Raw genomic sequence first — 8,714 nt, 5'->3', positions numbered from 1 at the left:
TGTGAAAGTACATTCAATAATAAATCTAATTTTATTGATTTGTTATTGCCTATGTTAATATGTTTTATAAACTTGGTCGAAATTTATGAAGCTTGAGTTTTACCAAAGCTAATACACGGACTAAATAAAAACGGAGGGAGTACTCTTGAACTTTGAGGATTGACCTAAATAGACAACGTTAAATTTGACCTTGTATGTTTGAAAACCACAGTAAATTATGCGCTTCTTTTTGAAATTTTGACACTTGAAAATCCTATAACTACGATTATTATGGAATGGAGGAGGTAAATTTGAATCTGTTTTGTACATGACTATATATGCTATTATGTACAAAAGCAGAGCAAAGATTGGTGCCCCCATAATTTAGGTATGATTTACAAATGCCATGAGATCGAATTCAAATAATTGAATGGACTTCGTGTTGATTTCAAATTTTTTAAACCACCTTAAGTTGAGTTCAAATTTATGCTAGTTCATAGCTAGCTCTTTATAATGTCCATTGTGTAACACTACAGGAAACTGCTAGTTTGCCGTCTGTGAGTGGCTTTGTCGTCAGCTTTTCATCGGGGTAGACGGCAAAGAGAGTTTTGCCATGAACTGATGACAGAGAAGTATTCCTGATGGCAAATCTCTGCTTTGCCGTCAGTCCGCTCGGTGGCTGACGACAAATCTAGCGAAAGAATGACGACAATGAAAACAAGACGGCAAACCGGCTCTTTGTCGTCTGTTGTTTTGCTGGGTGATGGCAAAGGGTGGACTCGTGTCCAGTCTGACGGTCGGTAACGGTGACCTAATTTTGCTGTCTATTTTTGTCATCGGCTGACGGCAAAGTTAGTAGCTTTGTCGTCTGTCTTCAACCCTGCTGACGGCGAACTAATAGAAAACAAACCTGGGACCGATCCTTGCTTTGCCATCTCCTTTTTTCCCACTGACGGCAAATTAATAAAATGTAAAAAAAAAGAAATCCCCCTCCCCCAACACCCGACTACATCACATCCTGTCTCAACCCCGCTAGGTTATCTGCCGCCACCGCCCGTCCTCGGCTCCACCATGCCGCTGCCGCCGCCTGTCCCCGCCTCCACCGTGCCGCCGCAGCTGGTCCCCGCCTCCACCGCGCCGCCGCAACTGGCCCCTCCTCCACCCCACCACCGTCGGGGCCCTTGTCCACTGCGCCCCACCAGTCCTCTTCCAATGGTGTGACCGCCACCGGGCAATCCTCCCCTGCCCTAGTGCCACGGCTGCCATTGCCAGCACCGCCGTCGGCTCCCGCCTACCCATCTGCAGCCGCTGGTGGCCACCGAAGCCGGGCACCATCTCCCCCTCTGCCCTCAGCCCCCTCTGCCCCACGCCACGGTGAGCGCCGCTCCCCATCTCTGTTTGTATTCTTTTAGATGGATAGATGTATGGATTGTAGTACATGTGGATGGATTTATAGATGTATGTAAGGATGGATGCGTAGATGGATGATTTGCTGATGGATGTATCCCTTTCCATTTTCTTCTGCCTAAAATTTTCAGTACAAGGCAGCCTTGTGAGTGTCCATAATATGTTTGTTCTGCAAGGAAATTTTTCATTTTTAATTGATGCTCGTTAGGAAATTAAATGCTCAGTTTCTTGCTTATTTTCTTTAGGTTAGGTTTTGTTGAACTGCAAGATGATGTTGATGATTTTTTATTAGATTGTTCTGTGAGTGCTTATGTTGGTTGTGCCGGTTCTTTTCATGTCCAGGGATTTTCTCTTCACCTCCAGGAGCACTGTCCGTCCCGTTGCCATTGCCATCGTCATTCGACTACCTCCTCTATGGTCTAGGGGTGAGCTTGACTGTCATCTCCACCCCCTCCCCTATTTGCTTCATTTCGGCCGTCGTGCTGATGCCACTAAATTTTATTTTCATGTCAAGTCTCATAACATAGGCGTCTCCCGTTCGAAAGGGTGGCATCTATAAATATGCATGTCTTTGCATATTTATAACCGTCGTCCTTTCGAATTTTCCACGTTATCCATGGACAACCCGAGTACATGTAGATTGGTTTTCATTTTCTGTGCTCTACTTCGGTCCTCGGCAAAATTTTGTCAGTGCCACCTTGTTGTTCTCCGGGTGCACATTCTCTCGGCTTGTTGTCGAGACGTGTATCTGGAGAAGAGTGGGGAGGTGCTGCCGAAATTTTGCCGAGGACCGGAGTAGAGCACGGGAAACGAACCCAATCTACATGTACTCGGGTGGGATTAGGACCCATCTTTACCTATTAGAGATAGGATTCAATCCGTGAATGCCCATTTCCCTTTTGTATGGTAAAAAATTAAAACCATGGCGTAAATAATATGACAATGGTAATTAGTTTTGTATGTAGTCTTAATTACAATTTACATATCTTGATGAATATGAATTTGGTGCCCCTACTGTCAGTGCAAGTACCAATATGGATGATCGTGAGTGGATGTACACTGGCCACCCTAGTTAGGCTGGCATGACCACTGAATGGGTGACGAAGACAAGTGAATTTGTAGAGGCAACATTTACTAGAGGGCAAAGAAAAAGTTGGTGCCCCTGCTTGAAGTGTGACAACGGCAGAGAACAAGCGAAGAAGACGATGTGTAGGCACCTGCAGAAGCATGGGTTTAAGTGTGGGTATACCTGGTGGACCCTTCATGGCGAGCCTGAACGTAGTAGAGAGGAGGTGGTGCGTCGGCGAACCGACAACAATGGCACCGGGATCATTGACATCGTAGCTGACTTCAATGATGCACGTGAAGAGGGATCAGAGGAAGAATCGAAGGAGTCTGCGGGGGCCTTCTTAGCAATGTTGAATTCCTCAACAACAACCTCTTCATGACCACACAAACCAATGTTAGCTGGATGCCATTGCACAAGCAATGTCTATAAAGACCCAGTTCAACATGAGTAGAGATTGCTTTAATTCGATGGTGACATCTTTGGGTCGCTCTCTCCCCGAAGGTCACAAACTGGCTAAAAGCTGGTATGAAGCGAAGAAAATCCTTCGTGCACTTAAGATGCCCTATGAGCAGATACATGCTTGTCCAAATGGATGTGTCTTATTTACGAAAGAGTATGCCAATGACAAGTATTGCGCCAAGTGCAAAGCCTCTAGGTATGTCGAGAGAGACCTCAGTGATGGTACGAATAATCATAGCAAAGTCCCCGTAAATGTTCTTTGATATTTTCCAATCTTGCCAAGAATTCAACGTCTTTACTTGAACGAAGATACAGCCAAACAGATGACATGGCACAAATATGGGATAAGACGCGACAAAGCTGATCATGGGAGACCGATGTTGATACATCATGAGAAAGCAAAGGAGCCAAAGAATGCACGAGTTGCCATCGGACTCAATGGGTTCAATCCATTTGGTATGGTGTCAAAGACATATAGTTGTTGGCCCGTGTTTGTTGCTCCCATCAACCTCCCCCCTGGCGCCATAATGCAATGCAAGCACATGTTCCTGTCGTTGATAATTCCGGGGCCCAAGTATCTGGGGAAGAATATAAGTGTGTACATGCAACCACTGATAGATGAGTTGAAAGAAGCTTGGGTGAATGGGATACGGACATACGACGCTGCTAGCAAAAAGAACTTCACAATCCATGTTTGGTAGTAGTTCTCACTTCATGACTTACCGGCGTATTCACTTTTCATGGGGTGGTCTGTGCATGGGAGGTTCCCATGCCCAAGGTGAAAGGCAAGCATGCAGTGCCATTGGTTGCAGCATGGTCACAAGTATTCTTGCTTCGATTTTCATAGAAAACATTCGCATCCTGGCCATCCATTCAGACAAGACAAGAAGAACTTCATGAAAGGTGAATTCGTTGAACACTTGGCACCACCTGAGATGACGGGTGAACAAATTCGTGATCAACTAAATGCTCTGCATCCTGATCCCAAACGTCCAGGGTAATTCTAGGGATATAACAAAGAACATGTGTGGACTCATAAGCCATGCTTATGGGATCTCCCCTACTTCCACCAGCTCGAGCTTCCACATAATATTGATGTAATGCACACTGAAAAGAATATCACCGAGGCCAGTTTTGGCACATTGTTCAACATTGCTGAGAAGACGAAGGATAATACTAAGGCTAGACTTGATGTAATGAAGCTATGTGATAGACCCGAACCAAACTTGCGACAACCCGAGGGCAAGAAAAACTGGAGGACGCCAAAGGCGAGGTTTGTTCTTACTAGGGAACAAAAGAAGGAGATACTCATGTGGTTCAAAACTTTGTTGTTCCCTAATGGGTATGCACCGAACCTTATGAGGGCAGTGAATCTTGATAAATTGAAGCTCAATGGGATGAAGAGTCATGATTGGCACATATGGCTTGAGTGGTTAATGCCGGTGATGATTCGAGGCTATATCCCTGAGGATGATTGGGAAGTATTGGCAGAGCTTAGCTATTTCTTCCGTGTTCTTTGTGCTAAAGAAGTATCTCCTACTGTGATAGATGAGATGGAAGAACGGCCCCCTGAGTTGCTCTGCAAGCTAGAGAAGATCTTTCCACCAGGATTCTTTAATCCGATGGAACATATGATTTTACACCTCCCGTCCGAGGCAAGAATGGGTGGCCCTGTGCAGAATCGTTGGTGCTATGGACTTGAGAGAATGCAGAAGACTCTTCGAGCTAAATGTAGACATAAATGTAGAATTGAAGCCTCCATAGCTGAGGCATTCTTGGCGGAGGAGATTACAAACTTCACGACATCACGCTACGCGACCAATATTCCAAGCTTGTATAATGCAAAGTCTCGATACAATACTGGTAACCCTAAAGATGAATCCAAGATCAGCCTCTTCAAAGGGAAACTCGGACCTGTGGGTGCTTCTGGTTCAAAGAATTTGGATCTGAAAGAGTGGAAATCGCTTGCGTTGTATATCCTCACCAACCTTTTTTCAAGAAGTGCGGCCGTACGTTGAGTAATTGTTGGTACATTATGTAACATTTACTCACATGTTTCTCTCTTAACTCCGCTCATTTCTCATTGGGCAGTGAATTCATTGCCCAATTCTCAAATGGAGGGGTCGAACAAGATTCGCTCGAAGAGTATGAGCATCTTGCTGGTGAAGGAGACGACAATTATGGTTCCATTTCTTGGTTCAGAGAAAAGGTAAGGTATACTTCTTGGAACACTTGAAGTTGGTATTACGTACGGCAAATACACCTATCCTTCCCTCTTAAACTTGTAGGGTATGTCAATATTGGACAAAGAGTTGAAACAAGTTGCGAATGGGTTTGACTATGAGGTCGGTACATTTGATAAATATGACATCAATGGGTATATCTTCCGCACACATGGGAACTAGGAACGTCGGGACGTTCTAAAATCAAGAAACACGGGAGTGTCGGCTATTTGCAATGGAGTTGAGTATTATGGAAGACTTGATGAAATATACGAACTGCATTACTTTGGGGAAAATCCTCCGAAAGTCATTGTTTTCAAATGCCATTGGTTTGATCTAGGATGCCATTGGTTGGGCAAGTCAAAATTCGACAAGACAGCAAATTAGAATGTGAAGATGTCTATATTGTGGCTCAATAGGTGACACGAGTTTTTTTATCTCAAGTATGCATGCCAAAAGAAGTACCTTAAGGGTTGGGATGTTGTGTACGATGTGCCGCCACATAGTAAACATCCTTCCCCAGTGAAGAGGATTATCAACCTCACATCGACCCTGACAAATATGATGGAGAATTCTTCCAAGAAGAACATGGGCCTAGAGGCCATCTCAACATCCATCCACGCATGGAAGTACACATTGACAGTGAAGAAGAAGAAGTCGAAGAGGAAGAAGAAGAGGTTACGAACGTGGAAGACCTCTCAATTCTTGAACGGTTACATCTAGGCATTGCCGATGAAGGTGACGATGATGGTCAACATGAGGACAACATCCTTGACGACACGTATGGTACTGATGATGAGGCTAGAACTGACCTTGAAGAAGAGACGGATTGTGATCCAGATGATCCCGACTATTTTTAGTCGTAGTCTTGAACTCTAATGTTGATTTTGTACTAGTTGCTTTACCATGACCCAGATGATCTCAAACATGTTGTAATATTGAATTTCTAATATTTTTGAACTTATGCTTATCTATTTGAAGTATAATGTAGTTTTTGTACTATAATTTCCTGGTAATTCTCATTGCGTATGTTGTTTGAACTTATGCTTATTTATTTCTAGGATAATGTATTTGTACTACAATTGTATTGGTAATTCTCATTCCGAAAATTGTTTGAACTTATGCTTATTTATTTAAACTATAATCTTGTATTTGTACTAATTGCTTTACTTTTTTCCATAGCAGATGAGTGAAGCATGGTTGGCCCGCAAAGAAAAAAGCCCTCGCTCCCTCTAGCGAGATCTTTGCTTGGCAGTTTTATCGCTGATCCTCTGCCTTCCTCTCATCCTCAGGCTCATCGAGGAAGAGGAAAAGGCCGGGGGAGAGGTGCACGTGGAGAAAATGCTAAGAGAAACCCTATTCGGCCTCCCTCGCCACCATCTGCTGTGGCATCGCCTGAGGATGAGAGAGTGGAGGACGAGCCGGTGTCTCACTCCCCCGTGTTTGAGAGGGTGGAGGATGAGCCGGTGTCTCACTCCCCCGTCTCTGGGAGGGTGGAGGATGAGCCGGTGTCTCACTCCCCCGTGTCTGAGAGGGTGGAGAAAGAGCGGTTGTCATCAGAGGCCTCTGACGAGGAGGTCCCGACCTCTGACAAGGAGACCTCGACCTCTAACGAGGAGCATGTTGGTTTCATCCAAGTTGAGGAGGGTCGGTCCGTGTACCTACGTGGTTCCTCAAGCCTCCCGGAACGAGGGCTTCCTGTGGAGCAGAGACCATGTATTGCTCCATGTGGATAAACGTAACTAACTTTGGCTTCCCATTTTCTACCTCCAATGTATGCAACAATTGCTAATAACTTTCGCTTCTCATTATGTAGTGGTTGGAAGAAAGCTGGAGCTAGCAGGGGAAAGTGCTGACACATGAACGACGTCCTCGGGAGCCGCATGAAGGAGCATGACCCTGGCATGGTTACTTTGCCTGGGAAGGGCAATGTTCCGGAGCCAGCACGGACCTGGGACCACTACAAAGCCTATGAGGATATTGGTGTAGCCAACAACATCGAGTTTCACAAGAAAGCCAAGCGGGTTTTTGCCACACTTTGGGTAATCATTAAGTTTCCTTCACACACTGCATCTCTACTACTATACTACATCAATTTTTGAACATGGACTACCCCTCCACCGTCTTGTAGTAGCAAAACTGCTAGCCGTTGATCTGCCGCACTCGAGAATTAAATATTCCACCCATGAGAAAACTTAGATTTAGATTTTACTTTATTTTTCTTAACAGAATGCTAGCAGACTATAATACTATAGTAGTAGGAAAACTATCTAGAAAACTTAGGTTTAGATTTTACTTTATTTTTCTTAACAGAATGCTAGCAGACTATAATACTACTACAGCAGGAATACTATCTAGAAAACTTAGATTTAGATTTTACTTTATTTTTCTTAACAGAATGCTAGAAGACTATAATACTACAGTAGTAAAACTATCTAGAAAACTTAGAGTTAGATTTTACTTTATTTTTCTTAATAGAATGCTAGCAGACTATAATACTACAGTAGCAAAACTATCTAGAAAACTTAGATTTAGATTTTACTTTATTTTTCTTAACAGAATGCTAGTAGACTATAATACTATAGTATGTTAAGTTCTTAACAGGACACACAAATGAAATAGATTTTATAAGAAACCTCAGACTTAAAGGTTTGAAAATTACTACACCAAACTAATTTTCTCTATATTTGTTGGATTTATATAGATGCGAGGATGGAAAGTTGGAGGAGGCACGAGCGGTTGTCAATGGACATTGCCCGAAGCTTGTGCATTATTTGATGCATGAGGCGCGCCCTTTAGCCGTCCGCAAATATATGGCAACTCAAGGCTATAAGAGTCTTGATAAGAAAGCCGGTAGGAGACTCCGTCTTGAGAAGGACAAGTACATGCAAGTAAAGCATATTCATGCTTGTTATTTCCTCAACAGGCTTGCACTCTATTTCTTGTTGACGTATATGATATGCAATTGATCAAGTAGGTTACTCCGAGATGGTGCGTCGATAAGGGGGAGTGTTGGGAGCGGATCGTGGACTATTGGTGTTCCAAAGAGTATAGGGCGAAAAACAAAGATTATAGAAATCGGCGAGGTGCAATGCTGGATCCACCACATCATCAAGGCAACTTGAACATTATGGAATTTGGTGAACATTGGGTATATCTTGCTTCCCATATCAGTTTGTTCTTCATTAGACTTTTCTTGTCATACATGTTGCCAATCTCTGGAGAAGGCAGGAAACATGGCAAGGAAGCAATTGCAGGAGGCATGTTCCCCAGCTCCTCCCATAGCTCTCTCCCTGAATACAAAGCTCGGTTAGGTATCTCAAAATCTTCTACATATAAATGCTCGACTCCAGCTATGGTTGAGATGGAGGTATTCTATACAAGTCCTTCTATATATGTTTGTTTCTTACTTACTGTTGGATTGAAGATGCGATCGCCATGGACAATTTTGCAGGTCCGACTAGCGGAGGAGAGGCGAGTGGCGGCAGAGGAGAGGGTGGAGGAGAGGTGACTGGCTGATGAGAGGACACAGCAAGTGGTGCAGCAGGTGGTGTTGGCACAAACTAGTCAATGCTTTG

The 8,714-nt window shown here is 43.9% G+C and overlaps 1 long non-coding RNA gene across 1 annotated transcript; it reads left to right on the top strand.

Annotated features, from left to right (window-relative positions):
• The first annotated feature begins 986 nt into the window (after window positions 1-986).
• LOC123094726 (uncharacterized) lies at window positions 987-8,501 on the top strand. The gene is made up of 7 exons (XR_006445932.1): window positions 987-1,353; window positions 1,729-1,811; window positions 6,322-6,874; window positions 6,953-7,178; window positions 7,841-7,989; window positions 8,114-8,287; window positions 8,364-8,501. It is a non-coding gene; the product is annotated as an uncharacterized lncRNA (long non-coding RNA).
• The last annotated feature ends 213 nt before the right edge of the window (window positions 8,502-8,714 follow it).

This window comes from Triticum aestivum, chromosome 4B, assembly GCF_018294505.1.
Source record: "Triticum aestivum cultivar Chinese Spring chromosome 4B, IWGSC CS RefSeq v2.1, whole genome shotgun sequence".
Lineage (NCBI taxonomy): Eukaryota > Viridiplantae > Streptophyta > Magnoliopsida > Poales > Poaceae > Triticum > Triticum aestivum.
The sequence above is the reverse complement of the archived record's forward strand: the minus strand, read 5'-3'. Positions and strand labels throughout refer to the sequence as shown.